Source organism: Garra rufa, chromosome 1 (assembly GCF_049309525.1).
Source record: "Garra rufa chromosome 1, GarRuf1.0, whole genome shotgun sequence".
NCBI lineage: Eukaryota > Metazoa > Chordata > Actinopteri > Cypriniformes > Cyprinidae > Garra > Garra rufa.
This window is the reverse complement of record NC_133361.1, coordinates 16,639,543-16,652,538: the sequence shown is the minus strand read 5'-3', so window position 1 is coordinate 16,652,538 and position 12,996 is coordinate 16,639,543. Positions and strand designations below refer to the sequence as shown.

Below are 12,996 nucleotides of genomic sequence, written 5' to 3'. Positions count from 1 at the left end.
TCATTTACAAGGAGATGTGTATGTAGTCTCGAATGAGTCACCTGAAAGGGAAAAGAGGAAATGAGCTTGGACTTCTACATGAAATTCATTCCAAGGTACAAGTCAAAGATGGAAGAGTACTTGTCTGATAGTAGTCATAGACATTGATGACCGCCGGCTTGAGATTCTGCACTGCAAGAACCGGTTTCAGCTGCAGCCTATAGCTCATCGGGACACCTTTGGGAACCTGCGCAACCAATACAGACAGTTTTAAAGGAAAACAAATGCCAATGTCTTTAAATATTGGACAAATCCATGACAAAAAGACATGTCATTGGTAGTGAACCCAGTGCATCTCACCTCTTTCAGATAAACAAGCACGTGATCATCTTCAGCGTCAACCCGCTGCACTAATGGAGCGAAGGACTCCGGTGAAGATCCAAGCTGAAAGAAACCCCATCATTTACATTCGAGCTGCTTCAAGGATCCCAAAGTCACCTTAAAAATGCATACGAACCAGTGATGTGTCTGCAGTGAATCCCGACAAGAGCTTGATATCCACCAGAACCATGTTAGTAGTTGGTTTTGCACCGTTGTATCTGAATTAAAGGAAATATAGAGAAGAGCAGCTGCTTTTCTGTTCCAGTTGCTTTTAAGAGCATTAAGCCAAACTTGCATTGCAAAAGGGGACATTGAAGTGCTTCTGACTTGACATTAAACTTCGTAAAGGCATTTATTTGTAGCTCAAAGGTGGCATAAGACAACACTGAACAAAGATTTCATTTATATTTAAAACATGAATTTATAGTTACCCTTGGTGTGAAAGCAAAGTTAGTTTTGCTTTTGAGTCTTTACACAGACGCAAAGGGACACAGAAGACAAAGCGGTTCTTACTTCACTGTGAAATTCAGCATGAGACTGGCTCCAGGCGGCCGGCAATCTCCAGTCACCTTCGCTTCAACGCTCAGCGTTGTGGCAGCTTTAATGGGTGTTGGGATGTTGTAGAAACATGCAATCTATGATTGCAAAGAAAATCAAGGAGAATTAGCAGGAGCACAACAGAAACAGAAATAAAGGAGGTGAATTTACAAACCTGCACAGACACACAGGAGGAGCCCTTCGCTTTAACACTATATTTGCCTGGAAAGCTCTTCAGCGGCTTCTCCTGATAAAGCAGCCGGTTGTCCCGATTCACCTCGAAGGTATAAACGTCTCCTCCTGCCACTGACGACTGAACGGTAACTGTGCTGGATCCCTCCAAGCTGAACACTTGAGCAGCATACACCGACAGAGCATGAAGAGCCACCACTGTGTCCTAAAACAAACAGCTATTAAGGTATATTCACCTCATCCAACATTACACGTGTCCCAAAAACATGTCAAAGAACGCTGGAAACCAAACAGTTGCTGGTAGCCATTGATTTTTTTTTTTACCTGTACTATGGCAGTCAATGACTACAGTCAATTGACCAATCTTCTGCTGAACACAAAAGAGGTGGAAGTCTCACAAGTTTGGAAAAAAGATAAAGTGCCAGAAATGATATTTCACTCAGTGTCAAATCTAGTTACGGGAATCTCTTAAGACAAAGTCATGTACAGTAGTCAACATTTGAAGTGGATCAAAAGAGCTCAAAGTTGTCCTAAGACAAGGGGTATCATTTTGGATTTAGGACAACTTCGACAAAAAGGTTGATGCACTTCAAATGCGGACTACTGTTTTTCATGCCACTGGACATTATGCCACTCATTTCTATAGGTGAAATGGTTATCAAATGCCAAAGGTGTTAAATCAGCAACATTGAAGTCCTCAATGCATTTCTGAAGTGCTGTTATATATTTGCACAAGCAATGATTTGTTAATCACTGCATTTTGCCATTCTTGTAACATGAGCAACTTTACCCAAGGAAAGACAGCATTTGCATTTTACCAGCACATCCACACCATTTAAAATCCCTTCATACATTTGCAAGAGACTTTTATCTGAAGCAATTCAAGTTATAGTTTATATCAGACAGGAATTGAACCATACCATTACCCTGGTGTTGCTAACACCATGCTCTGCAATTTGAGCTATAGCCATTTCCTCTAGTAATTTTGTATAAAAGCATCTGCTAAAATGCAACAAAGTGCGCATGAATCATGCATGTTTAATAGTTAGTCACCTGGGTGGAGAAAAAGCCTCCATAGGGATTCTGCTGGGCCACGAGCCAGTTGACAATGCGGTTAGCATAGCCCAGATTGGCTGTAGTTACAGGCTGCACAGTGAGAATGGCTAGCAGTACGTACGAGCTGATTTCCACTGCCAGAGTATCACCAGATGAAGTCTGAGACCAATGGAGTTTAGGACCTAAAAGACATGACGGAGGGGAGAACAGACATTCGTGAAGCCATTTTTCTTAAAAGCACCATAAAAAGTAAAACAAGTCAATAAACCCGATATTAAATCTCACCTTCAGAAATGGCAGTGTTGTCCAAGGCAGTTAAAAGCTGCGATCGTGTACTGGTTTCTCCAGCCAGACTAAAGGTGTAGGCGAGCAGAGCAGTGGCGTAGGTGTTTCCCAGGTTCCCAACAGAAGATCTCAAGCATGACAGAGCTTTAGTAACGGCAGGATCCTGAAAGCAGAGCAAACCGTTGTAACTTTATGCAGCGCCTTTAAAACTAGCAAAGACAGCAAGTTGCAAATAAAAATCACACACACTGTATCTTCTACAAACAACCAAGAGATGCACACTTACTGCTTTCTATAAGGCTGAACTGTTGTAATATAGACATTTGTTTTAAAGATTACTTAGTTTTACCAGTATTACTCATGTCCTAGCTTTGACCACAGAAATGTCAAATTTAAAAGCAATCAAATTAAGACTACAAACTTGAAAGTACAGATATGTCATGCTCTTACCGTGACAGGGACACCTAGTTCGAGCAGTGATGCAACGATGTAGCCGGTCATGGTGACACTATCCCCCACTCCACCCTAAAATGCAGCAGCATAGCCAGGAAAATCATCCTCAGATTGGTTACGGTGCATTCGGGGAGAGAAGAGAGAGGGAAAAAACAAAACAAAAAACCACCACACACACACGTACCTTCATGTCATTGTGGTACAGAGTTCCCTGCTGAATAAAACAGCCATCTGAACCCTGCGTGCTTATCAACCAGTCCCTTGAGCTCTGAAGGACATTCGGATCAATGTAAATGAATTTCCTCGCAAGGCCAAAAGACCTCAGGACGAAGGCGGTCAACCTGATCGTTGAGGAATTTATCAAGTCAAACTGCCTCAATGGTATCCAAAACTACAAGCACTGCATGAAACTCACCATGTATTGGATGCATCGTAACCAAATGTGCTGTATGAACCATCACTGTGCCTGTAGTTCAGCTGTCCTTGGTATCCTGTTCAGGTCAAAAGCCACATGGGAATTTGATCAGGAAGGATTAGACAGTCTGAAGCGCCCCAATGAACAGGACTTGAGATTTAGTCTAAATACTAAATGGATTCGGTTGTCTGTACCGCTCTGAAGGTAACCAATGGCAGTTGCTCGGATGGTTGCGGTGAGCTGTGTTGTGGCTTCCAGATACATCAGGATGTAAATATTGGGAGCAAGAACTATCATATTCTGTTCGCCGCAGCCAGAAGGCACCCGCAATAAGCTATCAAGATTCTTTAGCGCACGCCCCATTATGTCCCCTATGAGAGAAGAGAAACCAAAGGCCAAGAAAAAATAAAATTAAAAACACCCCCACACATTCTTACGATAAAACCAGTTGCAGATGATTATGCTTAATCAAGGAAATGTACTTGTCACAGCCCTACTGTGACAATTTCTCTCCATTAACTGCTTTACCAATGACTGAAACTGAGCATTTGGCTGATCCCTGAATCATGTTTCTTGGAAAGATGAGCGTCACATCTTCTGACAGGATGCTTCCTGTGGATTAAATTTAAAAATAGATCATGGAGAACTAGGCTTCCTTTTGGTGGTATAGGGAGAAGACATTTGAGACACCGAGTGCAAACAAACCTTTTGGACACAGTAACCAACTCTCAGTGATTGTCCTTTCAACTCCTTCAGCCTACAGAAGCAACAAACACCACAGCAATTAAAACACAATGAGCTCCACTGTCAAACCCCAGAAGGCTGCTCAACACTTACCAGAACAAGTAGACTTCGAGTGACTACGTCAACACGTCCTCTCGTCGGCACGGTCACAACCTCATTACCGCACAAAGACTGGGATTGTTCAGCCTGAGCGCTGACCGTCACATTCACAGTTCCTAAAGTACAGACAGAAGGTCAGCAACACTTCACATACACCTCAACTTTGAAATACAGTCCAAAACAGACCGAGAACAGAAGCCATTAAAACCCATTTAAAGGTCTTCCTCGCATTGGCACAGAGACAGGATGAATACGGGTCAGTAAGTGATCGAAGAGTGAAGCTTGAGGATGCTGTTGGAGTCACTTTAACCTGCCAATGAATAATGCACACTGAGCAAAGAACTGGATCTCTTTTCTCTATGGATCCATTATCTCAATAAAAGTGAACCCAGACCATGATGCATTTGGACAGATAGTTAAAGACTGTGGCCCTCAGCTCAAAACTCTCCCCACGGACAATGGAGTATGGCAGGGAAAGCTCCAGAAAGAAGGGCTGGAAGACGGTCAGCAGAGCAGGAGGAGCCAGACCGAGACCTTTGGAGGACAGACAGAAGGCCTCCGTCTCCCACGTTGTGATTGTGTCAGGAACCTTGAGAGGAACTTGTGTGGATCCAGACTCTCTGAAGAAAGGACACCAGAAGTAGAAGGGGTACAATTTGTTAGAAGGCTTCAGATGGTGGCAAGTGCTGTAAAGGGCAGAACAGCCTCATTTACCCGACTTGAGCGAGTTGCCAGAGCCACGTTTCTGGAAAGTAAGTCCTGACGGTCACATCAACAGAAGAACTGCTCTCGCCTCCAGCACTTTCTGCAACTGCAGCAGGAGCCATCTCAAAGGCAACAGGTTGACGGAAAAACATGACTGAAACCAAAAGGAGAAGCCATTAAATGTCAAGTCATGTGCACACACGGCAAATTGAAGGTTAAAAACCTAAGAGACACACCATCACGGAAGTTGCGATAGTAATTCAAGCCTCTGTACATCAGGCATTGTGGTTCTCGGATGGGCAAATTGGTTGCAATCTTCATCCCCATGCTCTGTCAGAACAACAGGTCATAAGAAATTTGAATTCAGGGAGCATTCAGTGACTACGATTATAAACCAGGTTCTACCTTGAAGGCTTCATAAGCTTGGTCTGTAGGCACAGCTCGACGGGGCCGAACATTTAGGCACTCCTGTTCATCTTCAACACCGAAAGGATAATCTGATAGCGATTGCACTGGGAGAAGGTTGAACACCTATAAACATAAGGGGAAAAAACCTGAGCCTTGCAAAGTAGTTTAAAAGAGACACTTTGGGTGATCTTCAAACAAGTAATCACCATGAGTGCTCATCTAGTTAATATAAGATCACTAAACTTAAAAACCACTGTAAAAAGCAAAGTGTAGGAATCAAATCATGGCATGTTGGTGGCATTCTAGTCAGATATAAACCGGATTTTAAAAATGTCAACAACATACTCTCATCCAGATAGCTTCAAACAAGAACTGATTAATTGCACATAGGTACCGCTTCAGCACTCAGGCGTCTTCCAGGCTCCATGATCAGGACACTCTGATCAACAGCACTGAGGCCACACAGGGATACTGCTTGAGCAGAGACAGTCAAAACGTTTCCCTCGCCAGGAAGGGCCGTAGCCGGGGAGAACTGCAGAGACACCTGGAACAAGAACCAGCTCACAAGGTGAAGGAAACATCACAGCTACCCACATGAAGGAAGATGCATATGCACACCATACCTGGTTATTGAAACACATTTTCGTGTCAAAAGCCGCACTAACAGCCACTACATTTTGACTGGGAAGAACACAGAAAGCCAGAATCTGCACTACTGGAGCCATATTGACACCAACAGACAGCTGAAATGACACTGTGCCACTCGTGACGGTCTCAGAATCCCTTGCTCGGACCTTTTGAAATCCATGCAGAATGATCACTCCTCTGGACAAGACCTAGCAGAAGACAGAAAACCAGACTGGTGCACAAAAGTTGCCAGGCAAACAAACCATCACAACCACACCACACTATACCATATAGATGATGTCAGCACTGTAGTCGCCAGTCTCTCCAACAAAGGAATACTTGACGGTCACTGGATATGCAGTGCCACATTTCAGTGGCTGCTCAAGCTTTTCTATGGTCAGTTCACTAAACGTTGGGGTGACGGGAGTAGCAGCTTGAAGTGGTGGAATTACCCTCATATCTGTACTGAAGTATGGTGATTTAGAACCATAAACAACCTGTGAAGTTGCACTTGCCTGGGAAACAAATGAAGGAAATTGGCTTCTTGCAAGATAAAAGCTTTACTCAAAATAGAAGGATAGACAAATCATACCACCAGATTCAGGTCAACTTCAGGAAAATTAGCAGTGTTGAGGGAGAACACAGCCAGTCCATTCTGGTCTGTAGTCAGATTCAACAGCAGTTTGTTTGGCCATTGGCTACCATCCAGGAGATAAACTGCCTTGCTTGCGATTGGCGTCCCATTGAAGTAAGTTGCCAAGATCTGTTGAGAAAGCTAAAAGTTAGGAAATGAACCAAGGAGAAAGATTCAGTAACAAAATATGAACCTTTACATGCCTTTGCTTTAATCGTTGACCCATGGTCAAAAAACTCTGGGAGGTCCACAAACGTGACCTTGCCAACTTCAAACGTAATGGACACGCTTGTGGATTTAAACATGACCACATCTGAAAAGGAAAAGAAAAGCCACAGACATGAAGACACCAAATAAATACAGTAGTTTCAAATTAGCCAATAGCTCACCCGTTCCCTCCTCAGTGACATTTATATTAACAAGAAACGCATCTTGCAGATTATTCTCAAATCTGGTGTTGAAAAACGTTGATATACTAAAGATAAGGGAGGCACAGCCGGTGTTGTTCATCTGGTAACAAAACAAAGATTGTCAGATTACAGAGTCGGCATATCAGACAAGACAAATCCTTTCTTGTACAGCTGCGGTCCCAAACCTTGGCAGTTTTATTAAGGCAGACACGAGTCAAGCCCGGAACCACAGCGTATGGAAACGGCTCACGGCACACTTCCACCAACGTTTGACCAGGTACAGGTTGCCCATATGTGTACCTAGGAAAACATTAGATTAAGATCAATAATTTACCATCCAAAAGACAAAAATCAAGAAAAGTTACTTACTTGGCACAAGCCTCCACCTTCAGTCCTACATCTCCAACACTATGCATCTGTGGCGCAGCGACAGTGACATCAAACTTGGGTAAAACTAAACCATAAACAAGTTCTTTAAATTAGGACCTCAGATCTGCAATCATTGCTACCAGATACACATCGTATGTGACTTACCATATTTTTTCACCTCAAAAACCTGCGAGATAATTCGGTCACCAATAAAAGCTCTCAGTGTGTACATCCCAACCTGAGCTTCTGGATTTAACTGATGAGAAAGCTCCAATATCCACCTCGTTGACGAAACATTTGTCCACTGACCAATGCGGTTTCCATGATTGTCCTATTATGGGGGTAAAAGTGAACGTAAGCACACAAATAACTTGCAGAAAACACATCTCCAAAGACTTGCACTGGAGCAAACTCACCTCCACCACCACCAGACTGTACTGTAAGGACATAAACAGAGGAATTAAGCACATAAAGAGTCATGAAAATCACAAAGATGAAAGACAAATCAGGTCTTACCATTTGATCAAGAGGAACAAATTTGGCATCCATGGTCACAACTCTGAAATTCACTGCAAAATGAGAATTGATTTACATAATGGACTTTCCACATGCTCAAGTGCATCAAGTTCTGAACAAGTCATTCACAGCTCACCTGTTTGTCCTGGATTGTAGATGGGTTTGTCTGTTTGGATGAATGTCAAAGGCAGGTAAGGTCTGAACATCACTTTCCTCTCTTCAATCATTTTGAAGGACCTCCCTTTAACCACCACCTGCAGTTTCTGCACTGACTCTGCATCTGCTTGAGGAGCCTGTAGAGGAATGGGTTTTTAATGGGCATAAGACCAGACAAGCATTCCATTTGCAGTATGATAACAGACCTGGAAACTAAAACACCGGTGAAACTCCATCTGAGATATCTGCTGCACAAGTTGAGTTGCCATATTTTTCTCATCAAGCAGAGAAATGGTCATTGTGAGACTCTCATTGGGTTTCAGAAGACTCGCACACAATTTGGCACCAGAGCCAGACTCAATCACTGCAGGAAATGTCACCATGAAGAACCTGTGGAAACATATTGAAGTTTAACTACAAGGAATCTGCTCCAAACACATACTTGTGTAGGTGTGCGGTCACAGAGAGACATAGTCAATGGTAATACTCACGGCCCTGATTCCTGCCTATTAACCGCAGAAGGCCCTGGTCTCTGTCCATCCACAGCGAAGAAGAAAAGGGCGAAAATAAATCTTTTCCAAAGCCAAATCTCCATCACAACCATGAAGAACAATCATCCAAGAAGAAAATTATATATCCCTTTCAGAAACCCTACAAGTATTTACTGCTCTTCAGCTTATTTCAACCAGCTACTACTTCATGAGTTTTTAAACCTGTCTCAGGACACTCTCAGCACTGCACAGTTTTCTGTCTCCTTCATCTAACACACCTGATTCAACTCAATCAGCTCATTAGTGGAGACACAGCACCTGAATTGGTTCCCTCTGCCATGCAAAGATTTTACTAGCTCCCTCTCCTCATTCAGCAACTTCAAATGAAGCTTGATTCGTTTTTGCTTGAGCTAAGACTTGAGTTTATCTGTAAATCTGGGGAGATAACTCTTTTTAAACTCAAGTCATATTACTGGAAAATTTGGAAATAATTTTGATTCCAGAGTTTCCGAGTTAGGCTGGTGATTTAAACATGGTGGCTGGGACAACCATTGCCATCAGTGCTGTTCTCACAATGGTTTCACTGGTTATAATAGTAATATAATATAATGGTAACTTATCGCCATCTATCGATGGCTTGTTAAAACCACTAAATCCCAATGAAATATGTCCCAAAACACTACAGGGAACCATTTTAAAGAAGTTTTTAAAAGTTAACATTTGATGGTGTGTATTGTATATTGGTAGTTAAACCATTAGAATTCTTGTCATGGTTTGTATGCTCTAATATATACACATACAGTCTATTAAAGCTTACATTGATTGCAAAGGAATTCTTTTCTAGTTTAGAGCTGCTTTACAGCAGAATTGAATTGTTTGCATTGCCAAATCATTTTCCTGTGTGTGTGTGTGTATCACTGTAACACTGCTTTGAAACAATCTGTAAACTGCTGTAAAATAATGGCGAATTGACTTGAATATACCATTTTATGGAAAAGATCCATAATACAGAAGAGAATGTAAAAACTAAGGGGGATTTTTACATTTTGCTATGAGTGTAAAATAAGTCAAATCCACAAGTTTTGCTGTGTTAAAAGGGATGATAACTTTCGTCTCAAGAGTCATTTTCTAAAAGTATTTTTACTTAAAGGAAATCACAAAGTAAATGTAAAACTTGTAATTTGTATCATTAGATATTATTGTCACTATTAAATGTCAAGAACATTGCTAAGCTGAATGAAAGGAACATGCCTATTTATCTAAAATCTGCTATTTGATCTCGCACCGTTGCATTATATCTGCAAGCAAAACCAAACAAGAACGCCTTTTACAGTCGATATAAACAAATTAGTGGCTTTAAGAACAACACAAACTGGCAGTGAGAAAGTCATATGTTTAAATCATCAAAACTAGTCAAGAACATTTATCAGTAGCAGACTGTTTTTTTTTTTACTGTAACACCTGATGCACCTGATGGATGCAGTTGTCCAAATTGGAGATCATTCCATAGATATAACTCAAAAACAAAAAACATACAATACAGTTTATTGATATCTAGTTCAATATCTTAAAAAGATTAAAGTGTACGGTCGTGGCCAAAAGTTTTGAGAATTACATAAATATTGGAAATTGGAAAAGTTGCTGCTTAAGTTTTTTTAATAGCAATTTGCATATACTCCAGAATGTGATCAGATGAATTGCATAGTCCTTCTTTGCCATGAAAATTAACTTAATCCCGAAAAAAACCACTGCATTGTTAAGAAGGCTTCAGGGCGTCCAAGAAAGTCCCGCAAGCGCCAGGATCGTCTCCTAAAGACGATTCAGCTGCGGGATCGGAGTGCCACCAGTGCAGAGCTTGCTCAGTAATGGCAGCAGGCAGGTGTGAGCGCATCTGCACGCACAGTGAGGTGAAGACTTCTGGAAGATGGCCTGGTGTCAAGAAGGGCAGCAAAGAAGCCACTTCTCTCCAAAAAAAAAACCATCAGGGACAGATTGATCTTCTGCAAAAAGTATGGCGAATGGACTGCTGAGAACTGGGGCAAAGTCATATTCTCAGATAAAGTCTCTTTCCGATTGTTTGGGGCATCTGGAAAATGGCTTGTCCGGAGAAGAAAAGGTGAGCGCTACCATCAGTCCTGTGTCATGCCAACAGTAAAGCATCCTGAGAACATTCATGTGTGGGGTTGCTTCTCATCCAAGGGAGTGGGCTCACTCACAATTTTGCCCAAAAACACAGCCATGAATAAAGTATGGTACCAAAACACCCTCCAACAGCAACTTCTTCCAACAATCCAACAACAGTTTGGTGAAGAACAATGCATTTTCCAGCACGATGGAGCACCGTGCCATAAGGCAAAAGTGATAACTAAGTGGCTCGGGGACCAAAACGTTGACATTTTGGGTCCATGGCCTGGAAACTCCCCAGATCTTAAAACTTGTGGTCAATCCTCAAGAGGCGGGTGGACAAACAAAAACCCACTAATTCTGACAAACTCCAAGAAGTGATTATGAAAGAATGGGTTGCTATCAGTCAGGATTTGGCCCAGAAGTTGATTGAGAGCATGCCCAGTCGAATTGCAGAGGTCCTGAAAAAGAAGGGCCAACACTGCAAATACTTACTCTTTGCATAAATGTCATGTAATTGTCGATAAAAGCCTTTGAAACATATGAAGTGCTTGTAATTATATTTCAGTATATCACAGAAACAACTGAAACAAAGATCTAAAAGCAGTTGAGCAGCAAACTTTGTGAAAACTAATATTTGTGTCATTCTCAAAACTTTTGGCCACGACTGTACTACTGTATCCCCTCACACCCGGGCCCTACCGCACCGAGCGGGTCTCAAACCCGGGTCTCCGGCACGGGAGGCGGACGCACTAACAAGGAGGCTAAAGGCAGAAACCTCTAGCGTCAGTCGCTAGTGCGTCTCTTGAGATCAGGGGAGTGAGGTTTACCTGCACAGCACCTACTGGCTGGCCTCCGTTACACTACTATACCTTAAGAACTACTCCAGTGCAGAGTAAAAAGGTGATATAAAACATGAACATATAAGCATTATAATACCCATTCCCCAGCGTCAGTAAAAAGTTTGCTCAAATTCATATTAAAGGATTCACATTATGGTGTATTTGAGCTGTAACCATATAACCATCTACCCAATTACCAATTCTAAATAACAGTAAGTGTGAACATGAGGATGGGTGTCTACTGGAGTCGCTCCTGCTCCAGCCACACCACGGCGTTCTGCTGGCTCAGGATAGTGCTGCGTATGACGGCCAGAAGCTCGTCTGTGCAGCTCCATGTGTTTGGCTCCACTGCAGGGCCGTGCAGAGACCTTTAAAGGGGCAGGTGCTCAAAGTATAAAAAGGGCACCTGGAACAAGGCATTTAAGAGCCCCTCGGGTCCGTCACCTCATTGTAGGCATCCAGTTACTTACGTAACAAGTAACAATGTCATTAATAAGACAAATAATGTATTATTCTAAGTTTTAATTGCATTTATGTTTAGTTCAGGACTCAAACAATAGAATTAGTAATATTTTTATCACTATAAAAGGGGCTCTCTAAATAGGGCTGTGCTCAAAACATCAGTACAGCAATACTGTACTGTATACTGTGACACATTCCTTGCTGATATACATATCATTACAGAGGCTTCTATGCTGTGAAGCAGTTTTGAGAAAGAAACAGAACACAAAAGACCATTTTAATGTTTAAAAGATTAAAAATATTTTTGTGGACCTATTCATTTTGATTAGAAATTGTTGTGTATTAAATTGTCTTCTCTCTGTTAAACACAATAATAAAGAACAGCTGTTATATTAAACTCTGTGTGGTCACTATTGAAAATATATGTGGCCCCTGATGTATTGTATTGTAAGATTGTAGACGGTAGAATATTAAGGCATAAAATGGCATGATTTATAATTCAGGTTCACACAAAAACAAAATATCTTATACAATTGAATTTCAGCCTTTATACCATTAAAAGGGATAAATCGAGTTTATCATTTATTATATTTATTTAAAACATAAATATTACTGTCTTAATTGTTTAGATTTTTAGAAGGCACATTAACTTCTTTCACATTTACAACTCTATGTGTTTGCTGCATAAAAACATAGGTCGATAATTGCAATAATTTGACCATAAAGAGCAGAAAAAATGTAGCCTGGAAAAATCCAGACCCTAATCTATTAAGATTAAGGGTCTGGGATTGAGCAATGAAAACTGCCTAACTCGAGGGGCGGCACCAAACATGCATTTGAAACTCTAACTGCACGCAATTGGATAACGCCACGACCAATCACAACAATACACGCTTAGCTACCAGCAGAGCTAAATGATGTTTCATTAACAAAGTTCGGGAGAAGCGCGTCAGATACAGTCGGCAAAACAGCAAAAACGTCCTTCTTGCAAAGGAACGATTCGAGTTTTCGGTTTTCTGTTCCTCTTTTATATGGAAAGCCAAGTCTAACTCGTTCATTGTAGCGGCCAAAGCCATTTCAAACAACTTGTTGTTCATCTGTAGCGACAGCG

General features: G+C 41.6%; 1 pseudogene; it reads right to left on the bottom strand.

Annotated features, from left to right (window-relative positions):
* Window positions 1-10,778, bottom strand: LOC141290782 (alpha-2-macroglobulin-like; annotated as a pseudogene).
* Window positions 10,779-12,996: the final 2,218 nt, after the last annotated feature.